Source organism: Scylla paramamosain, chromosome 18 (assembly GCF_035594125.1).
Source record: "Scylla paramamosain isolate STU-SP2022 chromosome 18, ASM3559412v1, whole genome shotgun sequence".
In the NCBI taxonomy this organism is placed as follows: Eukaryota; Metazoa; Arthropoda; class Malacostraca; order Decapoda; family Portunidae; genus Scylla; species Scylla paramamosain.
In genome coordinates, this window is record NC_087168.1 from 18814650 (window position 1) to 18840829 (window position 26180).

General features: G+C 41.7%; 1 protein-coding gene across 3 annotated transcripts in view; it reads right to left on the reverse strand.

Annotated features, from left to right (window-relative positions):
• LOC135109235 (putative neural-cadherin 2) overlaps window positions 1-26180 on the reverse strand; it is a 312599-nt gene that overhangs the window by 224228 nt on the left and 62191 nt on the right. For all 3 annotated transcript variants that reach the window (XM_064020468.1, XM_064020469.1, XM_064020467.1), the window contains exon 4: window positions 16869-16926. The gene's annotated coding sequence lies outside the window, so the exon portion shown is untranslated. The remainder of the gene's footprint in view (window positions 1-16868; window positions 16927-26180) is intronic.

Here is a 26180-nt window from a genome sequence, read left to right on the forward strand (position 1 = left end):
CTCTCTCTCTCTCTCTCTCTCTCTCTCTCTCTCTCTCTCTCTCTCTCTCTCTCTCTCTCTCTCTCTCTCTCTGACGCCCACAGTTTGAGTTTTCAATCTTGCTATTTTACGCTCTAGTGGTAACAGCTACACAGGGATGATAAATTTATTTGAATCAACGAGACCTTTCAACCGTGTGTGACTGTCGCGGGTTCCCAGAAAAGCTCCTTTTAACTGACGCCTTTCAGTGTACAAACTGTTTTGCCAATTTCTCGCTGATTGGATCATATGAAGGGGACGAATTAAAAGGTTTTTCAGGTTTTTTTTTTTTCCTTTCGGGTCGTGAGTGGCAATGATCTAATCCCAGAAACATCATCTTTTCAGTCCTGTTTTGTCCCACTCGATTCTTGCACCCACGTTCCATATTGAAATTATTCAGTGGTTTAGGTGCGTGTTCTATTTGTTGGTAAAATGTAACCCCTGACGTGGTGTTTTTTTCGGGGATTTTTGTGGAATTATCAAAGAACTGCGTCTTCGTTTCACCAACAGACGAGGTCACGATTTTTCTGACGTCACGATTTTTCTGACGTCACGATTTTTCTGACGTCACGATTTTTCTGACAAATACGTAGCATCTTTTTTTTTTTTTCTCATTTTTAAATACTTCACTACCGTCGCTGTTACTATTGTTATGATCATTATTTACAGGTCGGTTCATTCATCTTTACTTCTTTTCAAATCAATATAGAGGCCCTACGTGGCAATTAGGTTAGGTTAGGTTATGTTACTGTTATGATTATTATTTACCTGTCAATTCATTCATCTTTACTTCTTTTCAAATCACTATGGAGGCTCTACGTGACATTTCGGTTATATTAAGTTAGGTAAAGCTAAAAAGAAAAAAAAATTGAACGGTAATGAATGATATACCAATGAAGAACATAATTTCACTAATTAGATGAAAACTGTTTTGTCCGTTAAAGTGAGTCCGAGCTGACAATGTAAATCTACTTTCCTTTTCCTATTTTTTTTTTCCACCTATCCAATGTTGTGTGCAGGTTTCTAAACACCTCCCCGTAATTTTGGACAATCCTTTCGACTGTAGTGTTTAGAAACTGACAATTTCCGTGGGGTTCTTTTTCTTCTACGCAACTTTTATGTTACCCACGCCTACATGTAAAAGAAAAAAGCAGATTAGTTATATTACAACACCTGTGCACACTTCACCAACCACAGCTCTTAGCCAAAAAACTTGCATAACAAAAACCACTCGTATATTTGAGTTGCCTAAACACACTTTCTCTCGCATGACAAACCGCTGGGTAAGTTACGGTGACCAATTCCCGTTCTTTTCACTAGCAGCAGCAGTGAACGTTTTAATTCATGCAAATGGGGATCGTGCACAGATTTAAAAGGGGAAGCGTTTATTTTTGTGCAACTAACTAGTATTCAGCGTGGACTTAATTACCTCAGCGGGGTGCCTGGGTGAGCGTGTACAGGCGTGGGTGAGTAGGAAGAGGCGTGGGTCATATGAGGGATGAATGGTGTGGATCGTGTAAAGGATGGATGGCGTGGGTGGTTGGGGAGATGGGTGGCGTGGGTCGTTTGAGGGAAGGATGGCGTGGGTGACTGGAGAGAATGGGTGGAGTGGGTCATGTGTGTGGAATGGGTAGAGTATCTTGTAGTGTGAAGGGTGGGTAAGCTTTAAAGGAAACACTTTATCTGGGCGTGAATTAAAGTTTGGTGAGTATGTTAACATTTTGTGAAAAGAAAAAAAAAAAAAAAAAAGGAAAAAGGAAAAAAATGAAAAAAAAAACGTATGATAGTTCTGAGTGAGCGTTCTACGAAAGTATTAACAATTCACAAATAAACACTGAAGACAGAGAAAAAAATGCAGATTACAAGTACATGTGTTCTGAATTAAGGTTTTAAGAAATATAAACATTCATAAAAAAGTAAATAAATAAAAATATGACGCTGAGGAAGAGGCGTTCAATTAACTACAGTACTGAGAAGAAAACATTTTAAAGCAATGTAGTATTTTGAACTTAACTCGGCATAGCAAGTAAAAATAGCATTACTGAAGTCTATTACTGCTATACGTGGAGGGCAGGTGGTAATACGAGTACGTCTGTTTATTACCTGTCATACGAAGAAGAGAACATAGCAGCACTCAAGTCTATTACGTGCTATACTAGGAAGAGAAAGTAGCAACATCTATGTCCATTACCTATTATAAAAAGGAAGATAAGGACCACACGAAGAAGAGAAAGAAGCAACAGTTGAATATACCACCTACAGTACAAGAAAGGCAAATTACATACGAGGAAGAGAAAATAGCAACACTTGAATATACCATCTGCTATACGAGGAAGGGAAGTTCCATACGAGGAAGAGAAAATAGCAACACTTGAATATCCCACCTACTATACGAGAAAGGGTAGTTCCAAACGAGGAAGAGAAAATAGCAGCACTCAAGTCTATTACCTCCATAAGAGTAAGATAAGGTCCATACAAGGAAGTGAAAATAGCAACACTTGAGCACATCACCTGGTATAAGAGGAAGGGAAGTCCATACGAGGGAGGAAGGATAGTAACACTGAAGTCCATTACCTGATATATGAGGAAGAAGAGCTCCATACGAGGAAGAGAAGGCAGTAACACGTCTGTCCATTACCTGCCATAAGAGGAAGGGGATCTCTATACGAGGAAGGGATGGCAGTAATATGTCTGTCCATTACCTGCTGTCCTGGCCGCGTCCCCAATACAACCACGTCACCTGCCGCTGGACGCCCTATCTTCTCTGCACCGAAGCGTGAGGGATTAATTATAAATCATAATTAATTGTCATTTCCAAATTTGTGTGTGTGTGTGTGTGTGTGTGGGTGTATGTGTGTGTGTGTGTGTGTGTGTGTGTGTGTGTGTGTGTGTGTGTGTGTGTGTGTGTGTGTGTGTGTGTGTGTGTGTGTGTGTGTGTGTGTTTCTCCCTCCCCCGCGAGCGCAAATAAATTACATAAAAATGATAATTTCCAATTTACTTTTAAACTACACTAAAATATTTGGCGCACGCTGATGAAGGAATATTTTTCTCATAAATTCAAGGAAGGTTAACACCAACGTTTTGCATATGTTGTTGCATCCCACAATAAAATATCGTCAAAATACGCGCTCATAATTTTGCTGCCGTGCGTGTACTGCCGTTGTTGAGAGAAAAAGAGAGCAAGAGAAAGAGACCGCGGCATATAAACCTTACCATAATTGAATACACACCAACAAACATATGGAAGACAGAGGAAGTGGAAAAATAGGGGAAAGTTACATGAACTAATATTTTCTACCAATATAAACACAATCATGCCATTTTCCGCTAACTGAGTCATATAAAATTGAGGAATTCTGGGGCAGCAGGTGGGGCGGCAGGAAGCGCACAGACTATGCAGGCCATGATAGGGATGCAAATTAGAGATCAGCCATCCCTGTTTTGCTCCATAATTACTGAAGTCAATTGTGTGGTCGTTAATGAAGCTATTAAGCAGAAAGTCAATTGGACAGCCCCGTCCGTCCATCATCACAGTGACCTATTAATGTGTCGGTGACCTGCCAGCGAGTGTCGTCTTCCTGGTTCTCTCGCATACATATTTTAGCTCCCTCACTCATATCCTTTCACTCTCATGCCTAGCTCTTGTTCCCTCACACACACCTTTGCTCCCTCACACATATCCTTTCACTCTCATGCCTAGCTCTTGTTCCCTCACACACACCTTTGCTCCCTCATACAACTATGCCTTCATTCTCATACGTAATTTCGCACCCTCTCACTATCCTTTCATTCTCATATATAACGTTGGTGCTTCACACACCTTTGTTCTCTTACATAACTACTTTCACTTTCACTCATTAACATCACTCCTTCACTCCTTACCTTATTCATTCACACATCTACCTTCCCTGCAACTGAAGCCAAATCACCTTCTGTTCTGTACAACTAAAAAAGGACTAAATCGAGATCTGGTGCCGTCTACGTCAGAATTAGGTCACGTAATACACTCCCTTCCATTACCTTTGGCGCTTTCCTGTAATCTCGCGTCCTCTGATCTGCTTAAAAGTCTATAAATTGTCTAGTTTTGTAAGGCAGTCATCAGGTCAAGAAGGATAGGGACTAAGGAAAAAAACTAGTTCAGTGGAATTAATGCGGGTTACTCGACTTCTGAGCTACACTATACAAGGTTCCGGTCACCCATCCAAATATAAACCAGACCCAACGTTGCTTAACCTCACTGATCAGTTCAGGATCACAATCACATGCAGGCTATTTGTGAGTATACAGCTCACTCACGGAAACCGCTCCTACTTATAAGGCTGCCAACCCTGAGTGGCGAAGGACCTAAAGGGCGTCTTCAAAGGTCGTGGCAAATTAATCAATCTCGTTCAGAGTTGTTCAGGGCGAGAAGGGGCGCCTTTGATAGGACCCCCTTTTGTGTGTGTGTGTGTGTGTGTGTGTGTGTGTGTGTGTGGTGTGTGTGTGTGTGTGTGTGTGTGTGTGTGTGTGTGTGTGTGTAATTCTACAATGAAGGAACGTCTCAAACTGGAAGAAAAATGAACCAGAGATGTGATTAACACACACACATAAAAAGAAAGAAGGATTGCGCGAAGAAATCTTAGAATTGCCGTAAAAATGGCTGCAGAAAATTAAGAGAGTTTAGAAGAGAAAAGTAAAATGAAGGAGAAAATTTGTGAACGGAAACTTAAAAAAAGATTTCTATCTTTCCAACTCGTCGTGAATAAAGTAACATAACAATTTGTAATCTTCGTGCTTAAATTCATTACAGCTCCATAAAATCGACAGAATTACTTTTTTTTTATTTTCTCTAATTTCCGCAGCAACAATTTGTGCTATAAAGAAACTGATGAAACACTAATTTTCCTTTATACAAAAGGAATCATAATTGACTCTAAACAAATTCGACACTGGTATCCAAAAAAAAAAAAAAACACCCTCACAATAAATATCAAAGGGGAAAAATGTTGAAATAAATACGATGGAGAAATGAATTTATCGCAGATATATCGCCGTTAAAGGAAAAAAATAATAGGAAAAATATGTAAAAAAAAGGGAAAAAAGTCGCAAGTTAGATTACAAAGACGAATGAGAAGGTTACTTGTATATTCTTTAATAGAAATAATAATAATAATAATGATAATAATAATAATAATAATAATAATAATAATAACAATAATAATAATAATGATAAATAATAATAACAATAACAACAACAACAACCATAAGAACAACAACAACAGTAATAATAATAATAATAATAATAATAATAATAATAATAATAATAATAATAATAATAATAATAAAACAAATCCTTCGCCCTAGTTTGTGGCCACTCATGTGTTCCTGCCACCACCACCGCCACCGCCGCCACCACTGCAGGTCAAGAGAGGAGGCTCGCAATGAGGCAAGTCTCGTCCTAATGAACCGTCTCGAGTATCAGTGGAGAAAAAAAAAGTGCTGATCATTAAGTGCAGCCGCTTGATTATAAGGATGATGCTCTTGCGGCCTCGTGCTACTGTGAGAGAGAGAGAGAGAGAGGAGAGAGAGAGAGAGAGAGAGAGAGAGAGAGAGAGAGAGAGAGAGAGAGAGAGAGAGAGAGAGAGAGAGAGAGAGAGAGAGAGAGAGAGAGGAGAGAGAGAGAGAGAGAGAGAGAGAGAGAGAGTCATTACAAAACTCCATATGTCGAGGAAAGAAGGGAAATACATTAATAAACTACGAAAATTGGTACTACCTCGCACACCCGATCCGTATTTTTGAGAAAGAAAGAATTATATCATTAGGTCAATTTTCAGAGGCTACAGGGAATTAGTCAGTTTCTCACAGGTGTCTCTTTTTTTTATCTACTAATGCTGCAGGGTTATTATCAAATTATCACTAGAATCATTAGGATCATCTACCTACAGCCTGCCAAAATTAGTCGAGGTAAAGAACTGGAATATTTGAGAATACAATCCTAGGAAATCAGGTCTCTCTCTCTCTCTCTCTCTCTCTCTCTCTCTCTCTCTCTCTCTCTCTCTCTCTCTCTCTCTCTCTGATCCTTATAAATTATGCATTCAATTGTATCAGTTCCCCTGTATTAATGCATTTTTTTTTTGGATTCTCTTTATTAAAAATCGAGGCGCCGGCTTTGCACTAACGTTGATATATGAAATGCCTAACTAAAATATATTTCTTCGGTACCGCATTGATACTTTAATATGCAACATTCCCACTGGATTCACAATGACAGGGGGAGTAACAGGCTATTCTGAATGTAAATTTTATCTCCTTGTTAGCGTTTCTCTTATTATTGCTTTAAGCCCTCGTGGTTCTTGGCTCTGAGTTCTTGTATTTTACGTATTCTATGGTTTTATTCAATTGGTATGTGGTCTGATAAGGGTGTGTAGTGAATAGATAGGTAGATAGGTAGGTAGACAGGTGTGTAGGTATTTTGAAAGAGAGGTAGATAAAATATTGACAGAATGATGGATAAGGGGAGAGAGAGAGAGAGAGAGAGAGAGAGAGAGAGAGAGAGAGAGGAGGAGAGAGATGAGATGAGAGAGAGAGAGAGAGAGGATGAGAGAGAGAGAGAGAGAGAGAGAGAGAGAGAGAGAGACTACACAAAAAGAGACATGAAAGAAAACATGAAAAAGGACATGGAAGTTACCAAAGACACGAAAATATGTGAAAGAAAAAAAAAAACACGAAAAAAATACCAAAGACGTGAAAACAAAACACAGAAAAAAAAGACACACACACAAAACACCACACACACACCACATACACACACACACACACACACACAACAATACCGAAACCATGAAAGAAAGCCCCACAGTGTTTTCTCCAACTCAAAGTCAAACCTGTTTCTTTTATCGAGTTCTTCAAGTGCAACACTCGTCTCAAAAAATCAAACTTTCGTCGGGCCTTACAAAAAGTTTATCTTCTCGAATAATCCTTGGGTTGATTTACCGGGCGAAATCTTGTTTTGGCTAACCTGATTGCCTCGTCCACGGTATAGTCTGGAGTGTTACGTGTAGGTCTGGAGTGTTACGTGTAAGGTCTGAAGTGTTACGTGTAAGGTCTGAAGTGTTAAGTGGAGGGTCTGGAGTGTTACGAGGAGGGTCTGGAGTGTTACGTGGAGGGTCTGAAGCGTTACGTGGAGTGTCTGGAGTGTTACGTGGAGGGTCTGGAGTAGTTACGTGGATGGTCTGGAGTGTTTATTCGCTCTTTACCTCACCTATACTACACTAATCTCCAATGCACGGGGCACCCAGACTCAAGCCCAAAGACTCACCCGAATAATTTCTCTTTCCTGCAGACACCCACAGGAGGGAGAGACGCCCCCGCCCTGCCCCTTCAGTTTCAAGAAGATGGATCACTTAACTCCTTCGCCTTGGGTTTCATTGGTCTCTTTTTTTAAAGGTTGAAATATATATTTGAAGGAAAGTTTCAGTGTGACACTGCAGGACGGATTTGCGTTTGAAGGTTTTATATACTTCATTTTTCTTCACTGAGGTGCCGCTAAGTTGAGGATGATAATGACTTACCCTTAACCTAACCTAGCTGGACCTGACCTGGAGTGACCTGTTGCTGTTACCTGAGAATCGACACAACCCAGACACAATCTACTTTAGCCCAGTCTAGCAAACCCGACCCAGCTTGATTTAGTCCAACGCAGACGGATTCATAAAGACCCAATTCAAATCAGGCCATTCCATCCCACATTAGTCCAACCCAGCCCATACCAGCCCATCCAGATCCATTCAATCTCGCAAAATTCAGTCCAGTCAAGACCACTTCAGAAAGATCCAGTTCCAATCAGCCCAATCCAGCCCCATTCAGTCCCAGTACAGTAATACCAATGTAATCGTTATCTAACTCCAGTCATTCCAAGCCAGTCTCACCAAGCCTCACAAAGCCTGATGCAGTCCAGTCCCAGCCAATAACAAGCCAGTTAACCTAATACGCCCCAACCAAGCCTGACAGCTCGATGCAGTCTAACCCATTCCAACTCAGTCTAATTCAGCCCCCTCCCCCCAAAAATATCCTGACCCACCCCAACTAATACCAACTAAGCGAGAAAGACGCAACTTTGCTTTCTGTACCAGTTACCCACCACACACACACACACACACACACACCGATAAATTGTTCCCCACGTTTCCCCTTCCCCGGGATTTACTTTCAAAACAAGAGCATTAAGGGCTTGTTTACACTCGGGTCCTCGTAAATTCCCAACATTAGATATGCCATTCGAGATGCTGTTATCTCGGCCCCGCCTGTGCGCGTATTGAGAACGTGGGGAATTTATAGGTTATTACCGCGCTTTTTTTTTTTTTTTTTTTTTTGTTATAGAAAGTATGCAGGTAAATATTGCTTCTTCTTCATCTTCAAGACTTTCCAGCAGGTTTGTTCTTTAGATCACTTTTGTTGTGGGTGTTATGAAGATGCGGCCTAAACATGATTCCTGTTGAACGTTATCTCTTTCTTTCTTTATTTTCATTTATTTGATCTTTTATTTACTCATTTATTTATTTCATTTATTTACTCATTTACTCTCTCTCTCCCCTCTCTCTCTCTCTCTCTCTCTCTCTCTCTCTCCTCTCTCTCTCTCTCTCTCTCTCTCTTCTCTCCTCTCTCTCCTCTCTCCTCTCTCTCTCTCTCTCTCTCTCTCTCTCTCTCTCTCCTCTCTCTCCTCTCTCTCTCTCTCTCTCTCTCTCTCCCTCTCTCTCTCTCTCTCTCTCTCTCTCCTCTCCTCTCTCTCTCCTCTCTCTCTCTCTCTCTCACCCCAAATAAAGGTTGAATATAAAAAGGTGTTCAAAACCTTCACTAATTCAATACCAAAGATATAATTGATGGTCCTCCTTTGAAATGTAGCTGAAGTGGAAGGGAAGGATGAGAGTTCCAAAACTATCTTGACAGTCCTTTTAAACATCTGAAGTCGTAAAGAAGGCGGAAAGAAGAAAAGCCTGATTCTAAATAACAGGAATATAAACACCTGTCTGCCATTTAACTAAAATCAGTCTGGTAAAAGAGCTAATCCCCTTATTATTTCATGATGTAGAAGCTTAAACGTATGTAGTATTTTATGAGGCAGAAGGATAAATATGTATACAATTTTTCATGAAGTAGAAACATAAATAAGAGTACAATTACTTTGAAAATAGCGTGGTGGGTGTGACTCAATGAATTACTATGAATATTTTAGTAACGCTGCTATCACTATCAATCTCACGTAAAACACAATAGATTCATCATTTTAAAAGGGGATCATGTTTATTTAGAGGTTAGAGTTGCTGTAATAAAACACTAATCTTGATGTTCTATAATCCACTTAATGCAAGCCAAATGGAATTGCTGCATTATTAATTCCATAAACGGACGATGCTCTCCGCTACATAATTTCACACCACCTTAATTTTACTTGACTGAATATGATGTCAAAAAACTCAATTATAATCAACTATTACGTGGCGATATTAAAAAAAAAAAAAAAAAAAGAGAGAGAGAAAAAGAACCTCACATAGTTATTTCATTTTCCTCTTCCTGCTCAGTGTTTTAATATGACACGGGCCTGGACTGTAAGTTGAGATTTATTACTCTAATATGTATCGGGAAAACATTATGAATATATCTTCAAAATCGTTTATACCCCACAGATTCCCAGAAAGATGTCCAGGCGTGCTAAGACGAGACAGCTTTAAAACTCCTACCTGTGTATACTATTTTGTCACCTGTTACCTCCTCCCACTGCAGAGAGAAACAGAAAGGAACACAAAGGAGAGACAAATAGTGGCTGACCTTGCTTACTACTTATACATACCATTTTTCCCCCTATTGCTTCCTTCCACTACACAGAGAAGCAAAAGGGAACACAAAAGAAGAACAAACACCAGCTGACCTGTTAATGAATAGGTAAATTGGTAAATAGATGAACAGATGGGTAGATTAGTGGGCTGATCAACATCAGCTGACCTGTTGATGAATTAACAGATAAATAGATCAATAAATAGGTAGATTAGGAGAGAGAGAGAGAGAGAGAGAGAGAGAGAGAGAGAGAGAGAGAGAGAGAGAGAGAGAGAGAGAGAGAGAGAGAGAGAGAGAGAGAGAGAGAACCTTCCCAAGCTGGACCACTTCGCTTCATTCGCAGGCCATTCAGCATTCCCAAGTTCTGCGTCCCGTCACTGGCCTCAGCTGGAATCCCGACAACGCCACTTCATAACTCCCACAATGCGAACTGACGGCGGGTGGACTCGCTCTGTGCCAGACCTGCCCGCCGCGCCTGCTGTCCTCGCCGACCTTCTCTGTCTCTTTCTCTCTCTCCACTTTTTTGAGCGCGAAATCCATTTTTTTTTTCTTTAGTTTGTTTCTTTCTCTCTCTCTCTCTCTCTCTCTCTCTCTCTCTCTCTCTCTCTCTCTCTCTCTCTCTCTCTCTCTCTCTCTAGCTTTTGTTTTGTCCCCTTTTTCGATTTTCTTTTGCTCTTTCTTTTTGTATTTTTGTATGCTTTTCGATTTTCGTCCTTTTTTCTCTCTTTGTTAGTTTTCTTTCCGTTTTTTCCTTTCCGTAGCTTTTTCTAGACTAGTTTCCCTTTTTGTCTTTTAACTTTCTTTTTTATAATTGTTCACTTTTTTCCCTTAAGTTCTATGCTTTCTGAGAGTCTCCTTTCCATTTTCCCTCTTTTTTGTGTCATTTCTGCTACAACTTAAGAAAACACTAAGAGAATCTAACAAATCATCGTAGTTAATTTTGAAACTAACTTTACTACAATACTATCCGACTTCACCATAGTCTCGTTAAAAGAAAGATCGTCATTTGTTTTTCCTTCGTGTTTCTTTGTGTTCCCTTGATACGTCGCGAAACCTAAGCAACATCAGACAGGTATCTATCTAAAGCAAACCCTTATACATAGACAGCCATTCCCTCAGGCATTAAAACCAGGATGGCTATTTTCGAAGACTAATACACCAAGCCTTGTTAAGTAAAGACTGTGTGAGGCACTAATGCTCTAATAACTCTCCCATCCCTGCGTGCTTTCCTCTTGTTACTGACCACGAAGCGCGATTTCTCCACTAATGTATACCATATGTTTTCTTCTAATGCGCTAATACCTCTCCATCCCTGCGTCTTTTCCTCCTTTTACTGACTACGAAGCGCGATTTCTGGACTAATGTACACGATATGTTTTCCCAGACAAGATTCTCATGACCGTCTGGCAGCGGCGGGAGTCGTTTTAGGCTGGGAATGGCGAGCGTGCCCGTCCCAGGTTGCCCGTCCCAAGTTGCCAATCCAGCGCTCTTGGCAGGACAATCTAGTGCTTTTTCGCAAGATTATCAGGGCGAAAAGTTTACTCTATAGCACTTTATATCGTCCAGTTTTGCACAAAAGTCTGAAATTGTCACTAATTGAGGGTTTTTTTTTGAAGTTTCGTCCAGCGCCGTCTGAAAATACTAGGTAGCAACACTGTGTCCTCTAGATTAGTCTGTGCCGGTGCTGGATTCACTTTATAGGCATGGCAACGTACATTAATTGACACTAACGGAAGGACGAGGCTGTGGGAGTTGAAATATTCCTCTGGTAGTTGGAGAAAGTAAAGGTATTAAGTGGAGCTCTCTAGTTAAGAAGAGGAGAACGTAAATATTTATCAGAACAGGTTCGTAGGAAGATTATGGTTGTAAGAGTTGTCGTTTTCTTCAAAGTCGTGTTGTAGACATGATCTGAAATAAGGAAGTCTCTCTTAAACTCGACTAAAGACATTAATGAGAAAAGGAGTGGAAGTTTTTACCCATGTAGGCAGAAGAAAACGATTTTTTTTTTTTTTATCAGTTTGGTTGGAGATATGAAAGAAAAAAAGGGAGACTAAAGAAATTTTAAGATAAGGAATCTGAGTTTTTTAGCCATGCAGTTTGAAGAGAACAACATGATTATTGGAGCATTACAAAGCTGAGTCACAGATATGATAGAAAATAAGAGAGTCTTTAAATTGGGAAAGAGACATTACAAATACAAACACTTGAGTCTTTCCTTAGATAGACTGGAGACATTATCATATGTAAGTCTTTCCGTCAGTAAGCTGCAGACGCTGGCAGAAAATACGAGTCTTTTCCTCCCTTTGTTCTATTACAGGCAAGATTGTGCGTCAGGCAATCACCACACCTTTTCTTCAGTGTTCCAGCGTCCTCTGAGTCACGAGAGACCACAATAAAAGACACGTATATTGCTTCTCTTTTATATACATTAATTGAACCATGATTGCAATTAATGCTGCCACCTCTTCTTTCATTTCTCTCCCAACAATATCCTGATAGAGACCATGTGTCCTTACCATGTTTCCTTTTTCTCGTCGCTTCCTCTCCTTTCATGTAATTGTTTTTGCTTTTTGCTTTCTTTTTCTTTCTTTTTTTATTTTTATCTTTTCTTGGACGTCTTTCTCTTGCTGTCATCCTTCATATTTTCTTTTCCTGTGTCTCTGTATCGCTGTGATTGCTTCAAGTCTTCCTTCAGGTAAGCAGTTCTCAGGGCTTTATTCAGAAACGCTCTGCTCTCCCACCACGGCTATTTTCAAAGGCCGCAGAGATTAGTCGGGTTCTCAAGAGTGTTTCTCCTGTTAATAATGTAGAAACCTTGTTGGTCTGTCACTGGAACCGTAAAAACACCCTGGAAAATCCGTACAACTTCATCAAGAGCATTTTAAAATAGTCGAGATGGGCCTTATGCATATGGGTGAGTGAGCGAGGCAGTGCCATCCCCAACATCCCTACAGGTTTTCAGAAAGATTTTTAGGACTTTTTTCTCTCTCTCTCTCTCTCTCTCTCTCTCTCTCTCTCTCTCTCTCTCTCTCTCTCTCTCTCTCTCTCTCTCTCTCTCTTATAAACGACCTCACAAAGACGCCAAATACAAAGAAAATAATAGTCTCCTCTCAATTTCCTAACTCGTTCTTCCCCCCTCTCGACTTCCACTAACGAAACTGTGTTGCCACCGAGCGTGGAAAATTACAACCTTTTTCTACCTGCGGCGAGACCAAATGGGCAAATACGCACGTAGAAGTAGAGCAAGAAACAGAAGGTTGAAGGTCGCACAGGTAAAGGTGAGGAAAAAGTACTCTCTTGATTCAATTCCATCGTTTGTCTCTCTCTTTTTCAGTCGTATTATGTTATGTAAAAGGTGTTGTTTACTTTGTGTGGCGCATGTAGTGTGTGTACAGGAGTTTAAACCGAGGAATATGTGATGTGGTTGTATATATGAGAGTTTTTGAGGTATCAGAAGGCGCTATTCAATTTATACAGCTTGTGTGGTAGTGGAGATTTATCAAGGTTATGTGTACGGCATTTCTATATTTATCAGCTAAAGGGATTCAGTGGCGGTGCGTATATGCGAGGTATTATGTTATCAAAAGGCTGTATTCAGTTTATACAGCTTCAGCGGTAATGGAAGTTTAACTGTGCAATGTGTAGGATATTTCTATATTCATCCAGCACAGAGACTCGGTGATGGTGTGTATATAGACCCTAGACCACTTGGCAAGCAGAGGAAATGCTAAAATCAAAAGGAAATACTAAAAATTAAAAAGAAAGAAGAAAAAGCAAAATAAAGCGTTCCATTCGCCATCTTTCTAATCTTCCGTAACATTTTGTCTATTTCCTAAACCTTTCATCTTCCTCTCTCATTTCCCGCTCTGTCTATCGCGCTGTCTTGTCTCGTCTTATCTTCGCGGAAATCTGCATGCGTCCACCAAACCGTCGGCAATAAACTGAAGTGGCTGTCGACTGGTGATTCACGCGGCTCGTAGAGAATAGCATTGTCCCGTGATTGTTATAAAGTTTGTGTGGTTTATGGGGGAAGGTTTCTATGGGCAGCTGATGGTCTTCTCCTCCCATATATCAGGTGACTATTCTCCACTTGTTTAGGGGAGATATATTTCCATTCTTCTCTTCCTCCAGCTCTTTCCTTCTTTATTGGCAAGTTTTCCTCATTCTCCTTCTCCTTCTGCCGTTTTCTTCTTTGATGCCAAAATGTTTCTATTCTCCTTTCCCAGCTGTTTCCTCTTTTAATGCCAAAATGTTTCTATTCCCTTCTTCCTCCTCCAGTAATTTTTGTCTTTAATACCAAAATCTAATACCAAAATATCCTTATTCTCCTTCTTCATCTGTTTTCTTTAATGCCAAAATATTCCTACTCGCCTGCTCCTCATCCTGTTATTTTCTTTTTATATGTGGAAATATCTCTATTCTCCTCCTCCTTTTCCAACTATTTTCTTCTTTAGTGCCAAAATATCCCCATTCCTCTCCTCCTCCGACTGATCACCTCTCTTACACTAATTCAGTTTAACTATCTATCTTACTTTAATTTACCATAATGCAACGACTAAACCGATCTGACATTTTTTCCCTCTCATCCAACAATTGTCTTATAATTTACTGTGATCAAGTTTCTTTCTTACTCTTGTTCCGTATAACTGACTAAAGCTTACTCCAGTTCAATAAAATTCACTTGCTGATTAATTCTACCAATAACCACACGTCCGGTAATCAGAAACCGTTAAAATAATAATAATGGATAATAATAATAATATGTTGACGTTATTTGAATACATTCTCTCAATATATGAAAAAAAAAACATTATCTCCTCTAGCTAGAATTTCCTATATTCGAAACTAAATAGGTCTCTGTGCTGGAAGTCTTTTCTTTTCTTTTCTCTCGTTAACTTTTCTGGGAGGGACAAATTAGTGGGGTTATTTTCTATAATTCCTATGGCATTCGCTGGTCTCCTTTATACATATAAGAGAAAAATACAGGGCATACGTAGAGCGCCATTATTTCCAGCACATTATACATATTACACACACACATACACACATTATACATGAGTGCAAACCACCCATGATGTATCAAAGAAGAAATGAGGCCAAATTTTACAAACAACAAACTGATTAACACTCGATCATGCGATGAATCATTTCATTATTATTCCCATTCCAGTGAACATGCGTCCACACACACACACACACACACACACACACACACACACACACACACACACACACACACACACACACACGCACGTCAACTCGAATCCACAGTCGTAATTACTCCCATTATAAACTTGCTTTTTAAACATAATGAAGGGAACTGAATATGCTAATGGTCTAATTAATTATTTCCGTCCAGCAGACTAAAGGCAAAGCGACAATGTCTCCTTTCACTCCAGGCCTTTCAGGAATTTCAGGAATATATTTTACCCTTCAGAATGGAATCAGTACCGCAGAAACCCTTGACAAATGCGAAGACCACAAGTACTAATGTCACAGTGTCCAGGGATTTCATGTATATGTTACCGGCTAAGTGAGAAACCCAGTAGTGCATTGAGTAACTAGACATCTTATACACCCCCTAGAACGTGAAGGTAATGTGTGGAATAGCATCATCTGCGCACATTTCCTTACCGAGTTCGTTCCGGGTAATCAGTGAAACAAACTCAAGTGAACAAGGTACAAAGTTCGTGTTGTGCCTCCAAAGCCCATGAGAAACGCTCCGAAAGATTAACGAATTTGAGTTTAGTTTTACAATGACAAAGAACGGAAACAAGACTTGCCGAGAGAATTACATGTATAGAAATCAAATAGAGACTAATAAATGGACTAATGAGCTCTTTGTATTAAGAGAAACCCTTTGCAAATACGGAGAACCCAAGTACTGGTGTCACAATGCCCAGGGAATTACGTATATACAAATCGAATGGAGATTTATACATGGAGTAATGAACTCTTTTGTGTCAAGAACTTCGTAAAGACTACTTGCGTTTTAATGAGAGTAGTGACCAGTTATTCAGTGTTCCCCATCTATCTCCCCTTCAAATCAATTTCTCAGTGTTTGTGATACCCTAAGCTGAACACCACCCGTCCACCTCGCCTTCATATCAGCTCCTCAATGTTTCCGTGATACCTCAACGCTGAACACCACGCAAAAGTCGACGCGTTCAAGGTGACTGGCTGAGGAGAGCGGGGCGGCAGGTGAGAAAACAAGGGATGCGTTATTCCTAAAGGATCCACAGCGGGGACTTCTCAGAGTCTTTTGCGGCGAGTCACGACACTTTCATGACTATTAATGCGCCTGCTGTGTCACCTTGGCGCGCAGATGCCTCCCGTTCCCAGGTGGGTAATCAGGCGTTGGGAGAACGTATCTTATCATTTAACGGTCACGAATCTGGGTTTAGAACGGAGGTTTCTGGGAGGTGTTTACTATTACATTTGTTTATCTTTAGTGCCCAGCTATTGTGTTTACTATTACATTTGTTTATCTAATTCCCAGCTATTGTTTATTGGTTAGAGAGAGAATATGTAGGGAAGTACAAATCGTTTTCTATTGTCATGATTCAGATTTTAGAACGGAGACTACAAGGTGTTTATTATTTCATTTGTTTGTCTTAGATGTTCACTTTTTGTTTATTCGTTAGAGAGGGAATGGATGCTGAGATAAAAATAGCAGCCTCTTTTCTATTCAGTTATTTGGGGAGCGAGAATTATGCGTGTTTTCCTTCTTAGTTTTACATATTGCCTGGCTTGCCTCCTTTACACAAAAATAATGGAAGAACAAAAGCAATCCATTTTTTTACGAGTCTTATTCCAACTCAACACCATATCACGAAACAAACAACTCATGAATCATTTTCTCCACTGTACCCAATTTAGATAACGCTGATAAGGAACAAGGAACAAAGGGTGACCTCCTCCCTTGCCGGCACGTGCTTGAAACACGCACACCCTTACCTTGGCTCTCCTTCCGCTGGCCAAGAGAAGCTAGCGATGTGGTGCCTTTGAATCTTACAAATGAAAACAACACGACACTCACCAGACTTCCTACGTCGCCTCGCCTCAAGGTCCTTCAGTTGGCGGCTCGCTCACGGCACCTGAAACAATATGACTAGTATTACCACATGACCGCTTATCATTGCTACTGTTACTATTATTATCATTGTCATATTACCACTTGTTCTTACTACTGCTGTTACTGTTGTCATCACTGAGGGAGGCGATGGAGCTGCAGGTCAGAGAGTTAATGGAGAGTCACGAGTCTATTATCATTTAGTCGCCCCTACAGTAAGGTCTTAAGATGTTCCTGAAACAAGAAGCTTTAGACTTGGCCACTTCCCAATACTCAGCCACGCCTCTCAGTAAAGAAAGAAAGGTTACTCAAGGTATTCACAGTTGCGTTCCAGGTCTACGTGCTTTCTCGAATGATAGCAAGTTCCAATATCAAGGAAATAAACGCAGGAGTTCATCTCTCAGACTAAGCGTATGCAGGAGATGAGGGTCGAGAGATGCCAAGATCAGACGAGATGAGACGAAACGAAGAGATCTGAGAAGAGACGAAGGAAGGCAAGGCGAGATATAAAAAAGTCGAGATAAGCCGACAGAAGACAAAACAAGACAGAACAGGACGATGCCACCAAAGACAAATGAAGACCGCCAACTGTAAAACTGCACACAAAAAGTAAAACGTAAAAAAATAAAATAAAAAAATCAGCAAGACAAGAGACAAACAGGATGCGAACAAAGTTGACACACGACGAACACGAGTCAGTCACAGAAAAAAATGGCAGAAGCCTCGGAACTAATACCAGGAAACGCAAACAAGTGACAGTGACACTGGAGACCATCAATACTATACAACATACATGACCAGACAGTGGGAAAAAAGAAAAAAAAAGAATATTTGGACAAAACCACAATAAATGGAAAAATTACACCACATTTTCAGTCTCAGGTCAAGGCGGCGTGTTTAACTAATAACATTCCTTAATTGCACTGCCACCCTGACGCCCCTTGCCTGTCACGTAACTTAACCCAACCCAAACTTATTTTTTACAGCACAATCTCAGTCTCAGGTCAAGTATGCGTGTTTTACTTCATGACACTCCTTTCTTACTCCACACTGCCACCTGCCGCCGACCGCCTGGGAGGAGCAAAAGCCGGGGTATCGTGGTTCGGCTCTTCAATGGCAAGTCACTGATCAATAACAACTTAAAGACGCCGTGACACCGCTCAGCCAGGCGTGAAGGGTATCGGCTTATCGGCGGCCACCGCAGCGCTGAGGCATGGCGATGAGAGGGCCCCGGGGCGCGCCTCAAAACTGGCTCCTCATGCGCCGATTGTTCTGTTGTTTTTTAGAAGGACATCACCCAGCCAGCACATTCGCATTTTCGTTGTATTTGAGTCTGGGTATGTTTCCATCGCAGATATCTACTAGCGAGTCTTTCGTATTTTCTTTCTATTTGGGTCCTGTTGCGTCGACTGTTCTTCTCTTCTTTCCTGGGTATATTTATTTCTAGAAGACATGAGCCTGTAAGTCTTATTCGTATTTTCTTAGGTTTCTCTTCTTTTTCTGGTATATTTCTTATCAGCATGACGTCCACCAACAAGTCGTCTTTGTATTTTTTTTTATCGTGATGTGTCGACTTTTCTTTTGTTTCCCTGGTAGATTTTTTTTATTTAAAATACATGAACCAGTAAGTCTTCGCATTTTCCTTGAGTGCGCAGGATAGAGCGATGCAGCTTAAGACAATGGAAATATTTAATTCACGTTTTCTTTGTTGTCAATTATTTTCTACTTACAGTGTAGTAATCCCTCTCAGATACTTGTGAAATCACTTTATTTATTTATTTTTTCTGCAGATGGGGTTCCATCTACGATGAGTAAACTACTTCATACCATTATTTAGTACTTTTCTGCTTGCTTACTACTTATATGCCTGTATCTTACCAATGTTCCTTACTAATCAACCTTCATCGTACTCTATCACACGCCTCCGCATCTACATACCTGCGCCTCATGCAAAGGTCAACATCCACGCTCTCGAAGTCAGAGAGAAAATACATCGTAAATTCTTGGATCGTGTATTTTCTTTTTCATGCAGGAAACATTCTCCCGCAAAGGAAACGGAGTAAAAACTGGATTCCTTCGTTAGATAGAAGAAGGAAAAGAAAAGTTTTGGAGCTCGTCGCCTACCAAAATACTGGGGGGAGTCGCGTCAGCAAGCAGGACCCCTCACAGGAACAAGCGGTGCCCATGAGATATAAATACGTCCTCCAGTAAGGCACCCGGCTGTTCTCATTGCAGTGCCTCTTCGCAATTCAATAATCTTGCGCAGATGAGTCACGCCAAGGGACTAAAGGAACAAGCGGCAATCCAGTACGGTGCAGCGCGGTTGTCATTGCAGCGCCTCTTCGCAATTCAGTAACCAAGTGTAAATGAAATACGCTACGGGAATAAAAGAACAAGAGGCCTCTTCATAAATCAGTTATCATGTGCAAATGAATCAAGGTAAAGGACTAAAAGAACAAGCGGATCTCCAGTAAGATGCACTACACATCTCTCTCCATAATCCAGTAATCTTGTACAAATGAATCAGGTTAAAGGACCAAGAGAAGAGTTACCTGCAAGGTCACAAAAGCAAAGGAAAGAAGACCGATACAAGTTACTGGCCAAGACTCAAGTTTATAAATTTCCCGCCATTGTGGAGGGAGCAGTGAGAGGTAAGGAGTCTTCGCCTTTACTATCCTAAATCTCTTACTTTAGGCTTGCAGTTCCCGCTAGCATTGCTCCGCCGCTCGCTTGGTTATGGCTATGAAAGTGGTGATATGAGAAGCCCAGTGATTAGTACTCCCAACAATTCTCTTCATTTCCAGGACTGTAAAGCTGTCGTGTGAATATTAAACTGGTGCACGTGGAGAACACCAGTCAGGAATTGCTTTAAAGTGAAACGTTCACCAACAAGTACCAAACACACGTGACTCAAGACAGAAGAGGAAGTTTCAATTTACTTACAAGACCACTAGTTATACGTGTCCAATTTGGGGTGAAAAGAAGTACAGCCATGGGCAAAACTCAATTTACCTGTCGTATACTCACGTCTGTAGACAACAAATGGCACAAGACAGAAACACCTGGAAAAGACTGGTGATCCCAAGTACATCAGCTCAGTCACGTAACACTCAGCCTAGAGAATGAACGTACCACTCAGGACTGAAGGAAAACAAGCACACGGTGGAAATGAGTGAGCCAGATTACTCAATTTCTAACCACCACTACACCAACTCATTCATCTAAACCTCAACCGATGAACAAACAGAGTAATCCTTCCCTCAAGACGAGCAGCGACAGTAGCAGCGGGGCAGCACCTCCACGCCGGCGCTTCGGAACGTTCCTGCACGCATCACATGGAATATTAAAGCAAAAGTAAACCACACGCCGGCAGAAGCAGCAGGTGCGGGAGGCAAGTCGAGAGGGATAAAATGCTGAAAAAATGCTACCCAAAAGCCGCGGTTCTGTTGTGTGAAGAGGTTTTGAAGGTTGTTGAGCCCCTCGGCGCCTCACACCTCACAGGAAAAGAGCTGAGGAGAGGGAAAAAGGAAGGAAGGTTGCTTGGAGGGTTAGAAAGGGGGGGAGAAAGGGAAGAAACAGCCTGGGGAGGATTATAATGTAAGAGAAGGGGAAGGAAGAGGCTTGGAGGTTAGAAGGGGGAGAAAGGTGAAGGAAAGGGGAGACGGAAGGGCCTGCGGGGTTACAGTGTAGGACAGAGGGATGGAAGGGGCCTGGGGTGGTTACAAAGGGGAAGGGAAGCGCAGGGAGGGTCGCAGAGGAGAAGGGAAGGGAGGGGGGGTGGGAGGATGGTAAAGGGGAAGGTAGTGAGGCGCGGGACTGCCACCAAACTCCATCAACACAGTCATCCATCAATAACGAGCGTGTTTTAGAGTTTCACCCAAAGTTCGTCGGTCCACAGAGGCGTCACTTTTTTTTTTTTTTTCTGAAGCCGAAACTCATCAAAATTTTCACCCGCTACCAAAGCCGCGACAAATAAATAAGAGACAGAGGGTAAAACTAAGTGCAAACTCCCAGATGCTGACCAAGGATTAAAGTACTTTTCATCACGTTAGCCATCGCGCCCTTCACACTCCCTCGAAGCGCGAAAGTCTCATGGCCAAGAGGAACACCACCACCATCTCCACCACTACAACAACAAGTCACGCCTCACCAGGTCCCAGGAGTTGGAGAAGGTAACTGAAAGACCACCAGGAACAAGACACGGCTTCACCAAATTCCACCAACAAGAGCAACTGGAAAACTACCACTATCACCACCTTTATCACCACCACCACCAGCAGACAAGCCAGGTCACGCTTCACCAAATACTAGCAGGAGGAAGAAGCAGAACTGTCTCTACCACCATCACCAACACCACCTCCATCACCGCCACGCTTCACCAAGTCCCAGCATTAAGAGGCACCAGAAGCACCACCACCAACACCATCACCAACAACACCACCAAGCCTTAGCAAGCTCTATCACCAGGCAGGCAGGCAGCAGTGAGCAATCCTCATGGCTATAGGAGGTTAATTTTTAATGGAAAACCCTCTTAACTTTGCGCGCGAGCAGAACAAAGGGCTCGCGAAAAGCAACGCCCGTTTTTATTTTCGTTTCCCGCCAAGCAATTTGTGTAATTGTCTCGCCAAGGGAGGAAGGGAGGAGGCATCCTGCTCGCACAAAAACACTTGCCACGGAGCGCGCGATCTTCTCTTTTGTACCTTGAAAGAAAACGTGAGGTGTGTGTGTGTGTGTGTGTGTGTGTGTGTGTGTGTGTGTGTGTGTGTGTGTGTGTGTGTGTGTGTGTGTGTTCGCTAGTAGTTGGATGAGTGTTTGTGTGTGTAAGTTGGTTGGTGTATGGATGTGTGTGTGTGTGTGTGTGTGTGTGTGTGTGTGTGTTGTGTGTGTGTGTGTGTGTGTGTGTGTGTGTGTGTGTGTGTGTGTGTGTGTGTGTGTGTGTGTGTGTGTACAAATGCGTGAAAGGAATGTTATTGATATTGCATCTTGTGAGAGCTGCAAGTACCTGTCAGGACCATAATTCTCGGAGCTCTCCTTCCCTGATAGATACTGCACGATTGTATCACTGTACTGTACTTCACCTGTATTCTTTTTTACTCAATAGTCCACGAATATTAGTAGTGAACTGGAAACTTATATCACTAACAAGCTAAATATCACGGACTTACCGACACACACACACACACACACACACACACACACACACACAGGTGACATCAAGCGTAAAGCCCACTGCAGGTTGCCACTCATCCATCAAATCCCTAAAGAGCGTCCCAAAAAAGCAGCTTATCCACACATGACTTGCCACCAAAGGCCGCGACACTAAAAGGTAGAGAGTGAGAAGGAAGCTCAGAAGGGTCTTGGCTCCACTTCCCCCCGAGGCAAGTGTTTACAAGAAACGACTAAAATGCGGGAATTTGAAACGCTAATCATTGATGGAAGCGATGTGGGTGTGTGTGTGTGTGTGTGTGTGTGTGTGTGTGTGTTAGGGGGGTAAATGGATAGGCAAGGAACCAGCGAAATATGAGTCTGAGGCGCTGGAATTTAATAGGAACGATATGTGGGTTTTGTGAAGTGTGTGTGTGTGTGTGTGTGTGTGTGTGTGTGTGTGTGTGTGTGAGTGTGTGTGTGGGTAGGCAGGTAACAGAGACTCACAGGAATACTTAAAGAAGCAAGGGAGATGTTACAGATATTCTAGTCTTACATCTCAACACTGTCATGCAGCTTCAAGCAATTTCCCTTGTCAACATCCATTTTCCTTACAATCCTCCTCCTTTACCATTTCAAATCCACAAACAAGACTTTTTCACCATTTCTAACCGATAAACAAGACTAACTTCCTTATTTGTACAATCCTTCACCATTTCTAAGCGGCAAACAAGACCTCTAACTTCATCATTCCTTCTATCCTCTTCCTTCACCATTTCTAACCAACAATCAAAACTCTTAACTTCCCTATCCCTACAGTCATCCTTCTTCACCATTTCCAAACCACAAACGAGACTTCTAATCTTTTCGTTCCTCAGTGACTCTTGAGTAGGCGGCACTGGAAAACAACTGAGCACAGGTGGAAGTGCTAGAAACAGTCACAGTGCACATGCAAGTGACACCTCTAATGCACAACAATGAAGCCAAACTTGTTGTAGCAGCTGGAGTGCGGGCATGAGCTTAAGGGAGAGAATGGGAACCCAGGGGATACAGTTCCTCAGTTGTGCCAGTGTTAGGCGAGAGTCTAGCTGTACATACACAGACACTCAATACAAGGCGAGGCAGTGTTCGTTCCTGCTTTCTGAGAGAGAGAGAGAGAGAGAGAGAGAGAGAGAGAGAGAGAGAGAGAGAGAGAGAGAGAGAGAGAGAGAGAGAGAGAGAGAGAGAGAGAGAGTAAGACTGAGTGAGTGCTGGAACTGAATCTACACTAACGGGCTGTTATCCTTCTATAAGACGTAGCTGCTTTTTATTTTTATCTATGTTCGACAAAAAAAGATGTATTTTTTTGTATTACTTGCATTTCCTTAATAACTACTACTGCCATTACTAACTTGTCGGAGGGAGCACACACACACACACAATACACGTATCCTTCCCCCTACACATCACCCCTAATCACTAATGACCCTTCCTACCACACCTCTTAATCTTAATGCCTCATTACCACAACTACACCAACTTCACCAGTCACTCAATATAACATGCACTGGTAACTGATGACTGGTAACTCGATGCAAGACTTAGCCCACTGATGACTATGGTAATTCGACGCAATCTATCTACCTGCCACTAGTAAGAAACCCGGAACTAGGAGCTATGCGTCTACTGGGCCCCTTGGGAAGCTGTTCGTGTGACACCCTGGAGGAATAAGCCTTTCTCCACCGCGTTAATTAGGGGCGTCTGCTGCTGGTGCCGGTACTGGTGTTGTATTACCGTGCCGCTTTAAATTAATGTGTCAGAATGCGTCTTCCTCAAGGCTCGCTGGGTTTCTTTAGATGTCTTAGTTATTGAGGTTGTATGTAGATGAGGACATGTAGATAGGACATGCTAATCGTATATATGGGATGGGTTTTGTTGTGTTAGGTTTGTACGCGATAGAAATTTAAGATAGTCTGTAATTTTAGTATGTTTATTATTATTTATTTATTTATTCATTTATTTATTCTTTTTCTTTTTTGGTCTTGTATGTAGATAGAAGACATAAAATACGCCATGCCAGCTATATTGAGAATGGGTTTTGTGATGTTAGCTTTATACACGGTAAGGGGATTACCACAAACCATGGTAAGATTACAGTCGGAGTTTTAGTATGGTTGGTTATAATATGGCTCTACTGGCAGCCAAAGGTACTGAAATGCATGCTGTAGTTTCAGTATGGTTGGTAGTATGGTCCCAAGGTGTACTGATTAAGTCTCCATCTGTCTATTAGTCTCGTGTGTGTGTGTGTGTGTGTGTGTGTGTGTGTGTGTGTGTGTGTGTGTGTGTGTGTGTGTGTGTGTGTGTGTGTGTGTGTGTGTGTGTGTGTGTGTGTGTGTGTGTGTGTGTGTGTGTGTGTGTGTGTGTGTGTGTGTGTGTGTGTGTGTTTATCGTTCTATCTATAGATAACCAAGGGATCAACACGTGGAGACGAGATATACTAACTATATTTGATGTTTTATGCAATGTTAGGTTAGGTCAGATTAGATTAGGTTAAGTTATATATCCACCTCTATCTACCTCTAATAATATCTCTATGTATCTATTTATTCATATATCTATAGGTAATTAATTTCTGTGTTACTTAAATTAAATCAATCATATTTCATCTACCTAAACCTAACCTAACAACCCAACCTAACATAACACGACAGTTGGCTGATCTCCATACTGCTGACACATATCTTATTCCGTATTCCCAGCTCGCCACTGAGAGAGAAGCGCTTGGCCGTCTCGCGCCTCAGGGTCTGTCTGATGGCCTTACACGCCTCTCAGCCCAGCCAGTTCATCAAGGGCCTGCTCACAGTCTAGTGGGTAATCTACTCAGACATTCCGGCAGCTGCCAAACATGACGGTCCCACAGGTTAAGATTAGGGACGCAACAGTAGGAAAATTAACACTTGTGTGAAAGGAATTATCAGAGAGAGAGAGAGAGAGAGAGAGAGAGAGAGAGAGAGAGAGAGAGAGAGAGAGAGAGAGAGAGAAAGGAATACACAGACACACACACACACACACACACACACACACACACACAGACACAAGTGAAGGGAACAGGTATTAATGACTGTAGCTTTGTCTTCCTTTCATTCCCGTCTTTCATCTGAGCAACAACCGCTTTCAGACTATCACGCACCTACTAGTAGAGTAGTGTGCACTTGTCAAACTGCCTGCCTCGCACACATGACCTTGAAGTACAACGGGAGACTCCAGAGTATAGTTTCCCAAAATAGCGATCGTGTTTTATAAAATGTTCTATGGAAGGAATCAGTACCTGGCAACTGTCTTTCTGTAACTTATCGCTAGCTTTTCTGTCTTTGCAGGAGCTCCTCATATCAAACAGTTCATTACTAAATACATGAACATTCCCTCGATACGTACCCATGACATTCAATGAACTGCTACTTCGTAAAGAAAATGAACGTCATAAAAGCCAGCATTCCTTGACGCACAATTTCATAAGCACGACTACTTCTCACAAGCTTAAAGTTATTGATACCTATACATAAAAGACTAACACTGGAGGCACCAGGGAAAAACTAAGCATACTGATAAGCTGATAGTGAGAGAATATTAACTCCTAGAATCAAGTGCAGCATCCCCACGCAGATTAACACGAATGAGAATGAAAAATTATTGATTTCACATGAGAAAAAAAAAAAAAACTCTAAAAACTATCCACTAGAGGCGAGAGGAGGGAGAGAGAGGAACCTTTGTCTCTCGTAACATTGCGTTTAATCTTTCACCCGGAAAAACCCTTTGGCCAACACGGGATCGAGTGATAACAAGTTCCCGGGAAGCTGCCGCAAACAAACTGATCCCGCCGTGTCCACTGGGGGCTGTGAAGCTTGTGGAGGCCTGTTAATTGACATACTGGGAACACACAGAGAGGAATGGACAGGGCGAGGCATAGAGAAGGGGAAGACATAGGGTTGAGTGTGGTGTAAAACTATACCAGGTTGTTTGGTGGGTTTTAGAGTGTGTTAGATAGATAGATAGATAGATAGATAGATAGATAGATAGATAGATAGATAGATAGATAGATAGATAGATAGATACATTTACTGAGTGACTGATTCAGTAATGGACAAACAGACGGAC